The sequence below is a fragment of the Hibiscus syriacus genome, unplaced genomic scaffold, assembly GCF_006381635.1.
Source record: "Hibiscus syriacus cultivar Baekdansim isolate YM2019G1 unplaced genomic scaffold, ASM638163v2 tig00111648_pilon, whole genome shotgun sequence".
NCBI lineage: Eukaryota > Viridiplantae > Streptophyta > Magnoliopsida > Malvales > Malvaceae > Hibiscus > Hibiscus syriacus.
In genome coordinates, this window is record NW_024063145.1 from 1965778 (window position 1) to 1972675 (window position 6898).

The following is a 6898-nucleotide window of genomic DNA, read 5'->3' on the forward strand; positions in this document are numbered from 1 at the left end:
GCTTTCTTGTTATAAACCAGACCATTTAGCCACAATTTGATCGACCAAGGACTATTGGCTTTTAGTGATGGAATCCAGGGTACTCTGACTATTTTGGGCTATCTTATCTTCCAGCTTTTTCTGCAATTTTGTAATATCATCATCGATTTGAGTGATTATGGCCTCCATTTGTCTTTTCTTTGTTCGAGTGTTGTGAGGATGATGTGTATCTTGAGCTTGTGGAGGTAAACTCGGTGTTTGCTCTTTCTGAGACATGTTTTGTTAGTTAATATGAATGTAAAACATGGAAAATATATAGAAATAAACATGAAATATAAAATGCAAAGAATGAGATGCATGTGATTTAGAGGCATTGATCCAGAAATGTGTCTGTTATTATAAATAATCCATATTTAAACAAAAGTGTTTTATCTTTTAAGAGACAATAAAAACAATCTAAAGGTACTTCCGGACTAAATCCTCTAGACCCCGAACATCTTCTAACAGGTTGACAAGTATTCTTCCTTCATCTATCATTGGTTGAATGCCTTGTCGAACCACTCCAGTTTCCATTGCTAAGCCTTGAAAATAGCAGGCTACCTTCTGTATTTGCTCTAGGAAATCACGGATGACTGTATCTCTAGCCTTCACCCTTTGCTAAGCTTGTTCCCAATGGAAACGCCACTGTAACCCTCCATCAAAGGGAACTATCTGAAGCTCGCTTGCTTGCTTCTTGAATCCATCCATAATAACTTCTAACTCAGCTATGGTTTTGCCATCTCGCTCTTGTTGTTTCTGAAGAGATTTCTCCAGATCAGCTACTGGATTCTTAAGAGTTTGTTCTGATGATGGTTGTCTATCAAGGGTCTCTGAGCAGTCTTCAACTGTTCTTTTAGAGTCTCTCTTTCATCGTGCCCTTTAAACTTCCTCTTCAGGCTGCTAGCTTCGCCTTTCCAGTATTCATAAGTCTTTTTCAGATTGGAGTTATTCTGGACTTGCTCTTGGTACCCCTTACTCAAGTCTTCAAACTCAAAACGGACCTTCTTATGTTCTTTCTCTAGTTTGGCGAACAATGTACATGAATAAGGTTGAGCTCTTACTCTTAAAAAAAATACAGCCCATGCTTTAGATGGTCCTAGTGAGAAGGACTTGATGAATCTACTGATGTGAAAGGTTGAGTTATTATGCTCTTAATGAATTCATAGCCTAGGATTTGGGTGACCCTTTTGAGACAGACTTAATAAATTCACTAATTTGATAGGATGAACCACTAAATGTTCTTAATGAATTCATATCTCAGGTTTTGGGTTGTCTTAATGAGTTCATATCTCAGGTTTTGGGTTGTCCTTATGAGATAGACTTGATGAATTAACTAAATCTTAAAAAATTGTGAGGTTGAGCTTACTAAATGTTCTTAATGATTTCATAGTCCTGATTTAGGTGGTTTATATTGAGATAGACATGATCAAATCACTTACGTACGTGTGAAGAACTAGCCACCTTTCATGAAAGACATTAGATTATCTTTCTAGATCCCTTATTGATATCTTGAAATATATTGGTTAAATTGACTGATCTATTTTGTAACTCGATTGGATCCGAGATTAGTCGTCTATCATAAGTTTATTCTTATTTTAACAGGTTTAAGATTTATTCACTTGTTAAGAGAAGAATTACTTATTTAACTATTTACTAGTTATAATCTAATAGATATTGATTAAACTACTAATTTCATTGTTGCTCTTTACTCACATTTAAAATTCTTTACTTATTTGTATTAGTGGACAATTTTTAGATAGTACAAATAAAGTAATAGAAATCTTACTTTAAAATAAGATTTTATTTCTATTTTAAGAAGATACCAGAGGCGGTTGATATTTTATGATAATAGTCTATGTCTTATTTAGTTATTTACCCATCATTTTACCTTATAAATAATTCATTATTTAATACAAATGTAATCAACTAATTCTTTATGTTTTTTTATCTTTCTAATTATCTTTGGTTAGGTTTATCTCTGAGCTAAGGCAAGAGGGACACTTGCCTAAGGTCTCCTCTTATACAGGGCCTAAAATTATAAATTCATGAATAACTAAAAAAGAATAAATTATATATTTAGTCACTCATCTATTATTTTATTTTTATTTTGGTCATTCATGTTTTTCATAATTATACTTAACGTTACATTTTGTTTTTTGTTTTTTCTGTTACCCTCATTAAAAAATTAACGACAATGTTGACGTGACATTTTTTAAATTATTTTTTCACATTCCACTTAATTATTATTTTATTATTTTTTAACAAGATGGATAAGTTTAAAATCGAAAATATATACTCTTAAAAGATGATCATGCTATGTGTGAGTAGATGGGTGTTTAATAAAATTTCTTTATGATTTTATTTAAAATTTGATGTATTTATTAGATAATTTACTAAATGTAATAAAAAATAAATTACAAATACAAATTTATTTAATTTTGCTTGTTCTTATGATTTAATTTTTTCGATACTTGTTATTAAAAGCCTAATTTCTATATTCACCTTAGACCATTATTTTTTTAAAGAAAGTGTGCCTCATTAAAAACCCCTCCAAGCTCCAAGCCTAATAGGGGAAAAGAATACCCAAACGTATATTAACTTAAACCAATATTATTAAATACAGTCGTATAAATCATCTCGGGACAAACCGAGTCAAAATACAATGAGTTTCCATAACAAAGAGGCCAAGAGACCAGTTCATGAGCAATAATATTACAGTCACGAGGAATAAATCTAACAACATAATTCCTATTACTAGCCAAAATCGAACACGCCTCACGAAAATGAAAGTTTAAAGTGGAAAGATCATTCCCATTACGGGAAACCTTATTGACCAAAAGCACCGAATCATTCTCAAAAATCACCTGGGTCCAAGAATTTTCCAGCGCAAGCCGAAGACCAGCGAGGAAGCATGAATCTCAACAACACCTACCTCACCACATCCTGGAGAAACAGACGCTAGACCTCCCAAAACCTGGCCAGAATAGTCACGAGCAACCTCTCCAACTGCTACCATACGAGAAAAAGAATCAAAAACACCATCCACATTGATATTGACAACACCCGGGTCAGGAGGACGCCACTGCATCGACATGATGGAGGGATGGGGAACCTGGCCAGTGGTAGAAGTAAACCGAGGGCAAGAACCAATAGAATCCTGAGCCTGAGTAAATTCCTGGTGCAACAACTTCACATTCATAGCAAAAACCCAAGGAGGTTGAAAAATGTTACAAGAACCTTCACATTACGACCGTTCCAAATATTCCAGAGTAACGAAAAAGACCGCTAATTTTTCCACCTCTAGTAGGGCTAACATCGTTTCAAACCAAGACATGGGAGACACAACTGGGCATGACACCGTAGCATCAACAAAACTGACCGCAAGTAATGTGTATCTAGCATACCAGCAATCTCGTAAGGCATAGACAATTGTTTCCTCTGCAAAATGACACAGAGGACAAATGCCATCTCCGAGGCCACTTGCTCGAATCTGGTAACCAATAGAGAGGCCAGCATGAGCAACCTGCCAAGCAAAAATTCTAATTTTGGGAAAGACTGATAACATAGAAATCATCTACCACACTCGGGATGAATCAACAGTCCGTTGGGAATGACGATGGAGCCACCAATATCCAGAACGAACTGAATAACTCCCAGAATCATGAAAACCCCATATCAATGGTTCTTCATGAATCGGTGCTATTGTAGTCAAAAGAATCAAATTCACATCATTAGGATGGAACCAAGAGCGTACTTTGGCCTCATCCCAATATTGATATGTCGGGATCTTAAACGTATGGTCACATTGTTGATGGGGTAACCAATTAGAATAATCACCAGTTAAATTAATTAACTTGGATCCACCCCATCTATCCTTGACTAGATTCAAACCACTATCCATACTAATCCGCCAGTAAAGACTACCAGAGAGGGACTGCAAAATGTTATGAATCCCTTTCCAGGCATAAGAACTATTATTTCCCAGTTTAGCGCCCAGAAGATTCCCATTAGGATAATATTTCACTCCCAAAAGAAAGCAAATAATCCGGATGTTGTGCCAGGCGCTAAACTTGTTTACCTATCAAGGCCATATTAAAGGAAGAAAAATCTCGAAGGCCAAGTCCCCCATGACGTTTAGTCGAGCAAATAGTGGACCAGACAATTATAGGCCACCCATGACTGGCGGTCATTCCCGACCACCAGTACCGAAGCATGGCAACCGTCATCTCATCTAAGAGATGTTGAGGTAGTAAATAACATGACATAGCATATTGGGGCAACGCCTGAGAATCCGATTTGAGGAATAATTCATGCCCTCATAGGACAATAATCGTTTTGTCTAGCCTATAATACGAGTTAACAGCTTATCTCTAAAATAACCAGAGGTCTGAGTTTTATTCTTCCCTATATGCAAAGGAAGACCCAAATAGTGACCTTAAGTATCCACCGCCCGAATGCCAAAATATTGTCGTCTGTTGTCGATGATCAACAATTGTGGATGGGCTGAAATAAATAACAGATTTATCTAAATTCACTCTCTGTCCCAAAGCATTAGCATAAACAGCTAGTATATCCTTAATATTTCTTGCCTCTGCCATAGATTTTTTTAGGAAAATAAAACTATCATCCACACAAAGAAAATGATAGACTCGAGGTCCATTTTGACTAGCTCGTATACCTTTAATTAAATCATCAGCCTGAGCTTTATGGAATAAAGTAGATAGTCCCTGAGTTACAAACAGAAACATGAAAGGAGACAAAGGATCGCCCTGTTTAAGACAGTGGGTCAAAGAACCATTAACTCAAACCATGAAGGTAACAGATATAACACATGTCATGATCAATGTAACAAAATCATATTGGAATCCCAAACGTAACATCAAACTACAAAGGAAACTCCATTCAACCCTATCATAAGCTTTTGCAATGTCTAACTTAAGGGTGGCCCCTTTATTAGGACCATTTTTGGACAAATTCATGTAATGTAGTAACTCATGAGCAACCAAGATGTTATCTGAGATTTGCCTACCCAGGAGGAAAGCCGCTTGATTATCACTTATACAAGAAGCCATGATCAGTTTTAAATGGTTCACCAACAGCTTCGAGACAATTTTATAAACCACTGTACATAAGCTGATAGGTCTCATCTGGCGCATATGTTTTGGTTCAGCAATTTTAGGAATCAGAACCAATACTTTCTTATTAACTAAAGATGTATTTGTTCGTCCCAAGGGGTAACCGTAAACATAGCTGGATTAAATCAGGCCCAACTATATCCCAATGTTTCCGAAAGAAATTAGCAGGTAATCTATCATATCCACGAGCCTTACGAGGATAAATATCCTTAAAAGCATTAAGGATTTCCTCCTCGGTAAAAGGCTTACTAAGATCAAGATTCATAGCTGGAGTAATCACTTCCTCAACAGCTTCAAGAATACGATCAGGAGATCCCAAATTGGAAGAGCAAAAAAGTTCAAAAAAATACTCCACAGTTATACCCTTCATTTCAGTGATGTTCTCTGTCCAAGAATCACGTTTGTTATAAAGACCTTTGATTCTATTCTTGGACCGCCTTTGATTACACCGGTCATGGAAAAACCACGTATTATGACCACCTGAGCCTGACCACTGAACTCGGGATCATTGAGCCCAGTAGTGTTCATCTTTGTCAAATAATCGCTGAAGTTCCAGCTTGGCCGCCATTAAAGATGCCAAATTCCGGCGACCATGTCGCCGAGACAGACCATAATTCACACGTATACTGTAATTACCATTTTTGTTTTTACCTTAGCATTCCAGCAGCTTCCACTCCACGCCGACAGCAACCCATGGTTGCCCTTTGTCCACGTTTCAGTAGTTTCCAGTAAGAACAGTTGCCCCCTTCACGTTTCAGCTCCAGCGGACGATTCCAGCAACTTCTAGAGGAACACCAACTGTCCCTCCACGTCGGCAGCTCCACCACAGCAGCATTCCAGTAGCTTTCAGCAACACCAGTTGTTTCCCGCTCTATCCAATAGCTTCCAATAAGCAATCCAGCTGTCCCTCCACATTCCGGTAGCTTCCGGCAGCTCTACCCGTGGCCTCCTGAATACCGTCTACATCCTAATATCCTCATCAACAAATCAGAAAACAACAACAGTTAATTTAGATTTTTATTTTCATAATTGTAAAGGGTTATAAAAACCCCCAATCACAATGTAAAAGGGGATCTCTCTTTCTCTTCTCTCGGCCACAATTTTTCGAAGCGAACAAATTTGTAATAGAAGGAGGCTCCTCCTTTTTTTTAACGAAGCAATGTACCAAGGCAACAGTAAGTTTTTCAGAGAAATTTTATTATTTTTTAGCAACATTCGAACCGAAAAAGAGAGAAGGAAGGGAGAGTTGTTTACTTACATTTCGTTCGGTTTCTCGTCGGGTAGGGGTTGTCGTCGTCGGGGCTCCTCATGTTCGAAATAGGTGGCGTTTGGAGCGTTTTTGGCCACAGATTTGCGGTGACTTTTTGGGTTATGTGAGAAAAAAATGATGAGAGGGAAGGAGATGAGAAGAGTTTGGTTATGAAAGAGAAAAAAATGAAAGAAAAAAGATGGAATGATATTTTGGTCTTTACGTTACTGAAAAGAAATAAAGGGCGAAAGGGTTTGTTTGTTTTAAAATTTAGGGTAAATCACGGGTCAAGTCCATTATCTTTAGGAATTTATTATTTTATTCACTTAAAATAGGAAAAATTATGAAATAATTCCTCTAATTTAGGCGTAAATGTACACTTTAGTACCTGATTTCTCTGTTTTTTTTTCATTATTTCGAAATTAACTATTATATTTTTTTGTTTTGCTTTGATATCTATGCTTTACTTTATTATATTTTAGTCATTTTAATTCTA

At 36.7% G+C, this 6898-nt stretch overlaps 1 long non-coding RNA gene across 1 annotated transcript; it reads right to left on the reverse strand.

Annotated features, from left to right (window-relative positions):
* Positions 1 to 2589: 2589 nt before the first annotated feature.
* Positions 2590 to 6598, reverse strand: LOC120166851. The gene is made up of 2 exons (XR_005519968.1): positions 6412 to 6598; positions 2590 to 6120 (listed from the first exon to the last, which is right to left on the reverse strand). It is a non-coding gene; the product is annotated as an uncharacterized LOC120166851 (long non-coding RNA).
* Between the last annotated feature and the right edge of the window lie 300 nt (positions 6599 to 6898).